Source organism: Perissodus microlepis, chromosome 7 (genome assembly GCF_051167445.1).
Source record: "Perissodus microlepis isolate ML-2025 ecotype Zambia chromosome 7, ASM5116744v1, whole genome shotgun sequence".
Taxonomy (NCBI): Eukaryota; Metazoa; Chordata; class Actinopteri; order Cichliformes; family Cichlidae; genus Perissodus; species Perissodus microlepis.
Genome location: NC_140467.1, coordinates 30,842,388 through 30,853,821, shown reverse-complemented (window position 1 = coordinate 30,853,821; position 11,434 = coordinate 30,842,388).

Genomic DNA, 11,434 nt, shown 5'->3' with positions numbered 1-11,434 from the left:
AACTCTGGGGTTTATAGCACAAAAATAACATTCAGGATTTAGCATATTAATTTACATCATACACTTAATCAACAGACAAATGAAACAAAGCAAAAATATACTCAACAGGGACAAAAAAAAAGAAAAAAAGGTTTTCCAAAGTCGGACTGTTAATTTTCAGGTGATCGATGCCATTTTCTGACTAGTTTCTCTAAGTTAGAGTAAGACTTTGACCACATTCACAAAACACTAGCCTTAAGTGAGCTTAAAGATTTTTTTTTCCTCACTGAAACACTGAAGTAACTTTTGTTTAATTTTCATTTTAGTTATTGAGTTATGTGGGGCCATTTGTATCAAGATTCTCATCACTTAAAATGTTCTTTTCCTTTGGATACTGAAATAACTCAAATTTGATCAACTGTCCATTTGTTCTTTGGCTCTTGTTGTTCATAAATAGCCTTTAAAAATGAATTAAATCTTGAGTTTCTCCTAAACATCCCTCTTATAAATGGTCAGAGCACGAGATACATGAACAGTTTCTTAAAGCTTTGCTGCTTAGTAGTTTCAAGTTCACGTCCAGCAATATTCAAACCAAGCAAAAAACAAAACAAAAACAGAATACTACTTTGATTATTGTTTGATTTCAGTCAAAACCGTTTCTACGTCAAAGGCATCACATTTACTTTAACGATCACAGGAAGGGCCAGCTTCTAAATTATATGATAAATTTTCCTTTAAACTATCAGTACCCTGATAATCCCTTCTCACTGTGGGTGCTGATGCTTCAATACTCCAAATGGAAACAAGTTATCAGGTTAAACATCAGGAGGTCAAAGGTGTGCCAATGCGAGATGCAACACAAGGGTCTGTGTGTACAGCATATAGTCATGAAAATGAATCAAGAAGATGACAACAAGAAGATGGTTAATAATAAGACTCACAATGCATTACATGGCTAGCTAATTATACTCATGCATAAAATCTGGGCTATAGAACTGCTGTATGGGTTATGTAATGTGATGCTAGCATTACGGCACTGGTAGGGAAAGAAACCAAAACTAAAAATGTAAAAGAAGTACATGAAAGCGGCCGTTATTATTCTGGGCTGAAACATGTAGATTGTGACATCATTCCAACAATGTTCCCAATCCCAAAAATATCCATACGAGGGGACAAAAACCCCTTTAAAAGAACCAAAAAATAAGATTTAAAATTATGTGTCCTTCAATCCTTGGCAGATGGGATAGACGGAGAACAGCAATACATCAACAAGAAAGAGAGCATAGAAGAAGACAAGCATTTTTAATTTTTGGTTTTAGCGCACCTTTTTAGCTATCACAAAAAAAGAAATCACAAATTAAAAATGTATAAAGCTTTTTCCCCACATTTGTTTCATTTTAAAGTCACAGTTACCAAAAAAGAAAGAAGAGCAAGTGAATAATTTATGACATACGCTATAATAACATCATCCTAACACTAGTGTCTATGAGGTATATCTGCAACAGTTTGGTAAAGAGAGCACGGTCTGCGCACAACGCTCATAAGTTTGTCTCCATGTTTAGTTTTATCTTTAAAGCTTTGCGACCATTTAAAAAGAGAATAAGAAGAAGAATCAGAAAAGAGGAAAACAAAGAGCTAATTTTCCACCAGATCTGGTTGAGTATTGTGGTTTCTGTCTTGCTCAAGATTGCAAAATTTTCATTTCAAGAACAAGATCTACAATTGAAACCAAAAATGGAGTCAACATTAGAAAATCTGCACAGCTTTTGCTGCGTGAAATGACTATAAAATTCCATCAGATTTGCACACCGGAGTTACTTTCACAAATAATAAAACTAATGCAACAATTGTGAAATATTTTTTGTTGTACTGAAAATCTTTCTTTTCTCATCACTTTATTTACTTAAAATTTTATGTCTCGTTGGCTTCAGTGCACAAAGATATTCCATATTTCCCTGTGAAAATTCCAGGTCACTTGAAATTAACATTTATTTCTGTATTATAAAACATTTATTTTTGACTTTCTGTACACATAGAAAGCCAAGAATTTAAAAAAAAATTAATTTATTTCAAGGATGTCATGAAGTAACTGGAGAAATTGAGAAAATTAGTTTGTTAGCATATTACATTAAACTGAGAAAGAAAAGCAAAGACCAAAAATGCAAATTGTTTGTGTCTTTGGCCAAGATGCCAAACATTTCATTCATCACTGTCAGAGTTTGACAATTGGAATCATCAGTCATGGTAAATTGGTAAGTAAACTTGAAGCAAGCAGTGATTAATCATGACATTAATTTTTGTACATTAGACGCTGAATAAAGCCACAATGAAAATGATGAATTTTGTGGTATCTAAGAAACTGCTTTGTAGCATAATCATAGAAATATCTAATAAGATTTTATCTGTTTTAAAAAAATTACATTTTTGCTTTTTGTTCTATCACATTATGGAAAAACTGTTCATTCTTTTACTGTACAAGCAAAATCCTCGCAAAAATGGGATTTGCCTTCTTGTGATCTACACAAATATTTGTACTGATTTGCAAAGTCTGGAACTCATAAAGCAAACTTATATTGTTTGTAAAACATAAGAGTTTTATTTTTGTGGCTTTCCATATCTATGGAGGGTCAAAATCTACTTATTATCTTTGTGTTGGCTCCTGGTTGGACCAACATGCATTAATTGTGAAGACAGGTTTCTTGCCTTTTAGAGTATTGCTTGTAATAAACAAAATACAATCTGATTGGCCATCCTGTTCCAGTATGCATTAAACTTACAGTAGATGATTATAGCATTAAGTATTTTGTTTTTTCTTTTAACAAAAACAAGGAAAAATGGCAGAAAAAAAGTTTTTATGTCTCTTTGGCTTTCCACATTTACAAAAGGACAAGAGGTCAAACTTTTCATTAATGTCTCTGTTAATTCTAGCAAATATGACATTAACATCTTTCAGTCAGTAAATACAGGCACAACATCAACCAGATCATCCTGTGAAAGCCCAGCTGGGAAAAGACAAAGAACAGGGAGGGAATAGTACGTAGAAGAGGAAACCTTTGGTATTTAATGTATTTCTTCGCTTTCATTACACTGCAAAGCACCATAGAGCAGTGAAGACACTCAGTGGTGGCATCCACACTGAGGTTTTTCTTATTTCATGGGAACAGGACATTTAAAGCACATCAACAGATCTAGACTTTGCTTTGGTTCAAGAAAGGCACTCATCCAAAGTTATCTCATACTTTGCAACAAAAGCGCTCTCTTTGTTTTCAAAGCATCCTGGTTTGGAAAAGCAAAGTGTCAGTGAACTCAGAATAGAAGAAAAAATACATTTTGTAAAAGTTTACTCCGCTGCCATTTGGCTTCCCCAACTGATTTTTAACCCAATGCTTGTGAGAAGGGAAGAAAAATTGTACAGTTTAATGTGTCGATATTTGATGTTACTTGAATATTGCTCTTGCTTTATGAGGAAAAAAAGCTGCTTTATTTTAAAATTAAAAAGAGAAGCTGACTGACTGTGACTTTTAGATCTCTTGTCCTTCAATCTTCTGCATGACTTTGGTATGCTTTGCTTTTGCAACCAGGCCAGTGTGATCAGTTTAAGGTTCATGGGGTATCATCTATCTCACATATGTGTTTGTTTGATTATTTTTTAATTTATTGTCTAGTGGATACAGTAAGACCCACAGAGCAGGCTAAAAGCTCACAAATTACTTGTACTTAATTACTTTGTATTTTAGAGTAAAGATCTGCATTGAAGTAACATCAAAATATTATTGCAACCTCTTTGGCAAGTTGGTTTTCAATTTTGGTGACATACAGCAGACACATGGGTTGTCATAAGCAAGATAGGTGTTGTGTTTTTAGTGTCAGCTGTAGCTGCAGGGGGATTTTTTAGCTATGCCTGGGCTGTGTTTTTAGGGATGTTAATACTTGTTGGTGCACAACAACTGGTATAAATATAAAAGGTTCACAATGCAGGAACTCCAGCAACACTTAAGGGAAGATGAACAACTTTAATAATTGACCGACGCGTTTCGGCTTTTGGCCTTCATCAGGGTCATAGTAAAACATTGTAGAAAATTGCTTAAATACTATTTAAATACTAAATAAAATATTTAAGCAATTTTCTGCAATGTTTTACTATGACCCTGATGAAGGCCAAAAGCCGAAACGCATCGGTCAATTATTAAAGTTGTTCATCTTCCCTCAAGTGTTGCTGGAGTTCCTGCATTGTGAATTCTTTCATCCTCTCCATGCACCTTGGAAGTAGGTGAAGTTGTGCCAGAAATTTTTGCTGCGATAAATATAAAAGGTCCCATTAAGACTATAAATGTAGGGCCATCACAAGTTCCAACTCAGCCTAGTTTTCAATGCTAATTACCAAGTATTTTTTTGTTTAAGTAAAATTAGTCTAACTGGCTTTTATCACCATTATAATGGACATGATTGAGTCATTTTGACACATCCTGGAAGTAGTTCATTTGGCTTCTTCCTGCTCAAACACAGTACTGATGATGAATAAACAAGACGTGGATGTCTGAACAGAAAACATCTCATACACAAGGTGTTGGGACTTGTTTAAAGGGCTATTTTTTTCGCTCTTGTATAATTTTTGGTAATTTTTACTTTTGTGTCTCAAAGTAAAGGCCTTACTTCATATGTCATACAGTCAAGTTTAGTTGAAACGGGCCTTAGCAAAGTCCAATTTTAGCTCAGTGACTCTTAATATTAATGTTGCAGTAGATTAATTAGAAAAGACAAACGCTATCAGTTAAGTTTTAGCTTTGTTTATTATTTTTTCCTTATTTTTAGGCCAATTAACCAGAATATGAGTAGAGGAACTGTACAAAATCAGACTTTTTTATATTATCACATCACATTGAATTTTTACATTTTTTAAGACGTTACTCATAGTTTAAGTGATATTGAGGCCCTTTTATTTACCAGCAGTTAATTTACCAACTACATTCAGCTGTAAAATATTTATAACAGATGCTAATTTTTTTTACATTAAATCATGGGGCTGTTTTTGATCTTCAGTTGAGTGTATTTCTGAATTTGGAATCTAAACTCCGAAGCTCATCGCATGAAATGTTCAAATGACTTAGTTGAAGTCATTTGAACATTAATACCCCTACAACTGATAAAGCCCTGATATTCTGCATACAGCCCGAGCCTACACAAAGTCTGCCTTTTCACCTTCTTTGCACTTTTTGAAGACAAGAGGCCAAGTGGAGCTAAAAGAGAAACATGTAAATGTGAGAAAGAGAAAGTAAGAATAAGAGAGACAAGAAAATGTAGAATCTGTGGGATTATTAAACAGAACAGAAAGTACAAAAGCATGGAGCTGAGCGCAGACCGTACCAAAGAGGAAACAAATCTTTGGTTTCTTTGGTTTCATCAACACGATTAAAAGGACAAATGGAAAGTCAGTGAGGTAGCCTCTCTGGTTCTCACTATTGAAATAGAAAGGTTTTTTTTCTTTTTACACACAACAGACAAAGTCAGTCTTGGAAGCAGCTAGCTTTAAGGGACTCCTCATTTTTCCTTTGTAATAAGTGAAACAAGTTGGTGTGTTGGCATTCACGCAGTCATACACATTGAAATCCTGATAACAGCAGTTATTTCACATCCTGTTTATAGTGCCTGGGCAAGGACACGGTTTAAGTTTGTAGAGGACATGCTTGAGAATATGGTTTGATTTCTTGAGAAAAAAAAATCAATTTTTGACAGCAAAATACTTATATACTGTGTATAAAAGATGGATGTAACCTTTGATCTTAGCCTGGAAAGTGAAGCCAGTGTATAACTGTCTTAAACATACTTTCTTTATAATAGTCAGCAGAGGTTTCTGCTCCGGTTGCAAAAAGAAGTCAAGTTACATTTACGTCCATAAGAAAAGGACCCCATTTCTCACAGTATTTGCAACCATGGTAAAAAAAAAAAAAAAGCCCCAAACCTTTCTGATAAGTTTATGGTCTTAGTTTAAGTCTTCTTAAAGATATAACAATGTTACTTTTTATAAATTATGGTCGCATTTAAAGCAAAAGAGACAAGAGACTGACCTACTTTTCACATGTGATGTTTTGCTTCATAAAAACAAGATGGTAACAACCAAAAAGTGAGGCTTTAAAATGTGGTTACACCCATGTTTTATATACAATATACAGGTGCCCTATAAAACAAATATCTGGTAAACATCTGACATTATGTCCTACAGCTGTAAAAGTAAATTAAATTTTTTCTTTATTTAGTCCATTTCTTATAAATTATTTTTGTTTTGCTGAATTAAAAATGTGACAAATATACCTTAAAAAAGTCACTATTCAACCTCAAATATGCTTTTGAAGAAGTGTACATGTGGTTATACGAATACGAGCTTTACCAGGGTGTGAGCTGCGTGGATGTAAACACACACAGTTTATTGGCCTCTCAGGGACTCCAGTTATCTTTGGCGAGTCAGTTCATATCAACATGTGGCCCTTCACTTCACCTGATCAAGTGTCACTAGAACATCAGTCTCAAATTCATTGCTTGTTCAACAATGGTCAGCAGGATGCAAACAAATTAACAAAATTAAGCACAAAAATCACAGGGAAGAAAAGGAAAACAGATGCAGTGCTCATCATTCGGTAGGCTAATATTTGTCATAAAGAGATTGTTTTCATTACAAAAAATTAAAAAATAATTACCAGGACAAAAACAAAAACAAATAAACAAACAAAAAATAAATTAGCTAAAGAGTGAGAGCAAGTGTTCACATTCAGAAGTACGCAAGTCTAATCTGACATTTCTACATTGTTCTGTCATTAAGTCTAAACATTCATAACACAACATCTCATTTGCTTTAAAGTAAAGCTAGCTAAGAATAAATTAACAGGCCTGGCAAATGCACTGCATCTTTGATGCGCCTAACATTCTTAAATACTCATAAATATTCATCAAAAAACAATTACATCTAATTAAATAACATAAAATTATTAATAAGTACAAAACTAGCGTGTTCTAAAACACCTCATAAATAAATACAGCATCGAACAGAAAGGAAAAGAAAAATACAGTGTAAACTTTGGCAAAGCTAATCATCAAGGGTAAAAGGGTTAAGAGGGAGATTTGGCAACAAAAATGTGTTCGCTTAAATTAATTCACAATTAAAAATATAAATTACATTAAATAAAAAAATCGCATATTGCAAAAACACACACAAAAAAACCCTAAGAAGGAATACAGTAGTAGTAAATTTGGCAAATAATTTTTAAGTACTTAAAAACAAGCAATGAAAACCTCTTTGGGACTGTTTTTGGTTTCATACCCTTCCTATTTCATTTTCATTTATCTTTTGTTAGTTTGGCAGGTTTAGCCTGTATTAAATCCAGACGAACTGCAACTAGGAATGGAAAATGGCCACCACCCCCTGAACTGTAAGTCACGCCCCCTCCTTGGGCGCTGTTAGCAGGACGGGACAGCCAGGTGGGTGGAGGATTTCTTTGGACTAGAAGCTTTAGATACAGAAAGACAGAGAGAAAACTAAGGATAAAGCTATTTGACCGATATTTTAGCAGTTTCTCTCAGCAGATGTCGACTTGGTCTTTGTTGGTTTGGTTTTATTTATTGTTGTTGTATTCACGGAGCAGCAGCATAGTTCTTCCCCCCAAGGAACAAGCTAACATGAGCTTTCTTTGCCACAGAAAGGGGATTTTTAGGTTTCTCCTACAGCATGGCAAGTTGGGCAACAATTTTTACAGAAACCTTCTATCCAACTTTAAAAACTTTTTAACCCTAGCCAGCCGTGCTTTAGTCCGTCAGCTGAAATTCACTTCAGGGTTACAGTAATTATAGTTATATACTGTATGATAGAATAGATTATTGTACAGGTTTGTAAGTGGTCCAAATCTGATCTTAAACAGCATGCAGCTTTTTCTTCTTTAACAGATTTTTAGCTGGGTTTGGGTTGAAAAGCACAAAGTTAGACTTGGCATAAAATAAACTGATTGAAAAGTGACAGTGTGCTACTGTTAGTACAGCAAAAAATCTTTGGTATGCACTGTACAGTTCAAATAGCACTACCGCTGTCATTCTTTCCATAGCAGGAAGTGTGCTAGACAACAGCAACTAGCTAGAATATTTAAACTGGGTGCAAGCATCACAACTAGCTGATGTTGTTTCTTAATGCTAATTCACCAAGCTCAAATATGTTGTCCTATTGGAGTTGGAGGTAGACATTGATCTGTGTGAAAAGCTAAAAGGGAGAAACTTTTGAATTTTCCAAATACTCAAGTATTTCTCCCTCGGTGTGCAGCAGAAGATTGTTTTTATGTGTGGTGTGGTCTGGTGGTAAAGTTTGCAGGTAATGATGGCTACATTGATGCCATGCTGAAGGAACAACCAATAAAAGTAAAAGCTGTAAGTTTGGGGTAAATGATCCACAGGAAAATAAAATTAGCTTTTTGCAAGCTCATGACCTTAAAAGCTTAGAAGTAGCTAGCTAGCTAGCTTACAATCAAACTGGGTTATGTGAAAGAGACATGTTGGGTAAGTTTGTTAGCTAACTGCATAAAGGAAATGCTACTAGTTTTAAAATCAAATGATAAACAAGGCTTTGGGATGGCCTTTATGCTAACTTCCAGAACAGCTTAAAACTATCTGATAAGCTAGCTAGATAGCTTGCAATCCAAGTAAAGTTTTCAAAAGAAAAATGTTGGCTAAGGTTGTTGGTTTTAATAAAGCTAAATGATTGCTGAAAATCCAAATTGTTTTAAAATACAAGCTAGATCAGCTAATATAAGAATCCAGAATAGTGTATAAGCCAGCTAGCTAACTCGTAATCAAAGTGAGTTCTTTGAATGAAACACGTTGACTGAATTTGTTGGTTTTAATAAAATTAGACTGAAGGTAATACTACTTGCTTTAAAGTCAACCAATGAACAAGTTGAATTAGCCTTTAAGCTAACATTTAATGTTTAATGTATAACAGGTGATCAACAATAATAATAAAAAACAACAACACACCACTATCAACAGTACATATGCTGCAGGTATGTTCATGCTGGTTAACAAAAATGGGTATTTTTTTGGGGGGGGGGAGAGAACTGCTACTGGAGTTAACGGTGAATCTTTGGTTTGTTAGCTGATGAGGTTTCTGTTGTTCTTTTAACCTTTTTTTTACTTTGAAAAACTGCATAGGCACACGTTAAAGACACTCTTCAACCGTGAGAAACACATTAATGTTCTGCCTTTTTTTGGGTGGATCGAAGGGAAGAAAATGGTCAACGGTGTCCTCCGTTCGTTCCTTCCCTCCTTCCCATGTGGTTTTACCCTTTTTCAGTCCCCAACTTGCTTCCCCTTAAAGATTGCCTGACTTAATATCAGGCAGAACAAAGCTACTTCTCCATTCTCGTGGTGTCATCCTTCCTCATGTCCTCCCTTGTCATCGTTGTCCTCCATCCTCGACGTTGTCGGCGCCACTCTTTTTTTCTTTTTCTTTTTTTCTTTTTTTTGGTAATAATTCTCTTCCATCATCAGTTTTTCCCATTTGTTGGAACAGTTAGGTGCAGAAAAAAAGTTTTCTTTGGTTTCGATTTGTCAATAAATAGAAAAAGTCTTAAGTGTCCCTTTTTTTTTTTTTTTTAAATGTTAAATCGTTCTTAAAGCCTTTGGCTTGCCTCTAACCAGGCCAAGACTCAGCCTGGGGTTTCTAAGGAGCAGGGGCTGCTGACTGGCGCGTTTCCTTTGGTTTGGTTTCCTTTCTTTTTTTGGTTTGATAGCTTGAGTGAAAGATGATTGATGAAGTGACTGCAAATGGTAAAGGCTGCCAAAACTGAGCTGGAGGTGATGGTGCTTGAGGTTTTGTGGGTTTGTTAGTATTTACATCATGTGTAAAGGCTGTAAAGTGTGACAGTAAAACCTTCAAATCAATGGGTATTGGAGGATTTGGTAGCTATGGATGCTTGGACACAAAGACAGTCACAAATATGGGCAGAAGAGTCTAGTTTTTGTGTCACAGCCCATCTATCTGTTGACTGTCCATCCCTTTTACCAAGCATCCAACTTTCCTACACTGCAAACAAACTACATTTTTGAGTGTTGTCCTCAAACTTGCATTGCATTAGAGCTGATCTTTCCAAGTTGACAATTTTAAGCAAGTGGCTTTTGCTTTATCTTAATAAATCAGCACAGTTTGATGTACACATTTATCAGAGATCATTTGTTTGCAGCAAATGCTCTTTTCCAACCCACTGACCCTCTGGAAGAGACAGACTAACCAGGCATCGTCTTTAGATTGTCCTCTTTAACTATTACAAAGGCCCTGATTCGCCTGGACAGTTTGTCCTTCTTGGGCTCAGATGGTTAACTGGTTCTGCGGATGTGTTGATGCAGTGGGAGGTTTTGGTTTGCTTACCTGTGGTAGCAGTGAGGGCAGATCAAAGCTTTCCAAAAAGCATCTTGGCTTAAAACTGGATTTATACCAAAATATTTTCAATCCAGAACATTCTTTATTCTTAAAAGAGTTAAAGTTTTGGTTTCAATATTTGTTGTGGTTGACTAAAAAAGAGCGGTAGAAATCACTCTCAACATAACGTAGCCTTGTTTTCCCAATAATTGTGCTTTTTTTTTCACAAATTTTGACTTAAGGGTCTAAAGAAACCAATGTAGGAGCATTTTTGTGGCATCTTTCCGATCTAAACTGGGGATAATATCAAGATTATAAACCTAAATGTCATCAGCTTAGTGTTTGTTCAATAAGAAATTAACTCTAGTGCAACAGAATAGATGCAACTAGATGGTGAGAAAAGGCGGCTGGCCGATGCTTATTTAATGCCAAGATGTTTGCAGGGTTCTTGTGGATGACTAATTTAAAGCCCAGAACTTCTTGACATTTTTTATTGTCTTAGATTTAATGTTAATAATATTGAACTACGGTGAACAAAACCATTTTGGAAAAACAAGTGCTGCTTGGGGGAGTTCCAGTGCCTAGTAAGAAGACTTGCCATATCGCTTGATAAATCTGAACAGATTTGAGTTCCATCTAAATAATGACCAGCCAGAGATATTATCTTTTGTCTTTGTAAATCCAGGCTAAAATTATCATTTGACCTTCAAATCCCCATCCTACTTTTAGTTCACCACCTTGAGGATCACAGATTTTGGTCACATGGTTATAAATTTCAGCTCTAGTCTGACTTTCATTGGTTTGAAAACCTCATTTTTCTTTGCAAACCAAGGTGGTATTAATGCTAAGATGCTTTGTGGAGTGTGCTGCCCTAATGGATGAGTTTATGGTAACAGAAGTGATGGGTGGGTGAAGCAAGGGTAAACTGGAGCTTAGCTTTGGTTTGGCTGTGAATTCAGGGAAGTGATTGGGAAATGACTCTTTAAAGTTGTGTGTGTGTCTGAAATCTGTTTGTGTGTCTGCATGTTTGTTTGTACATTCGTACAGTACATTATGTGACAACAG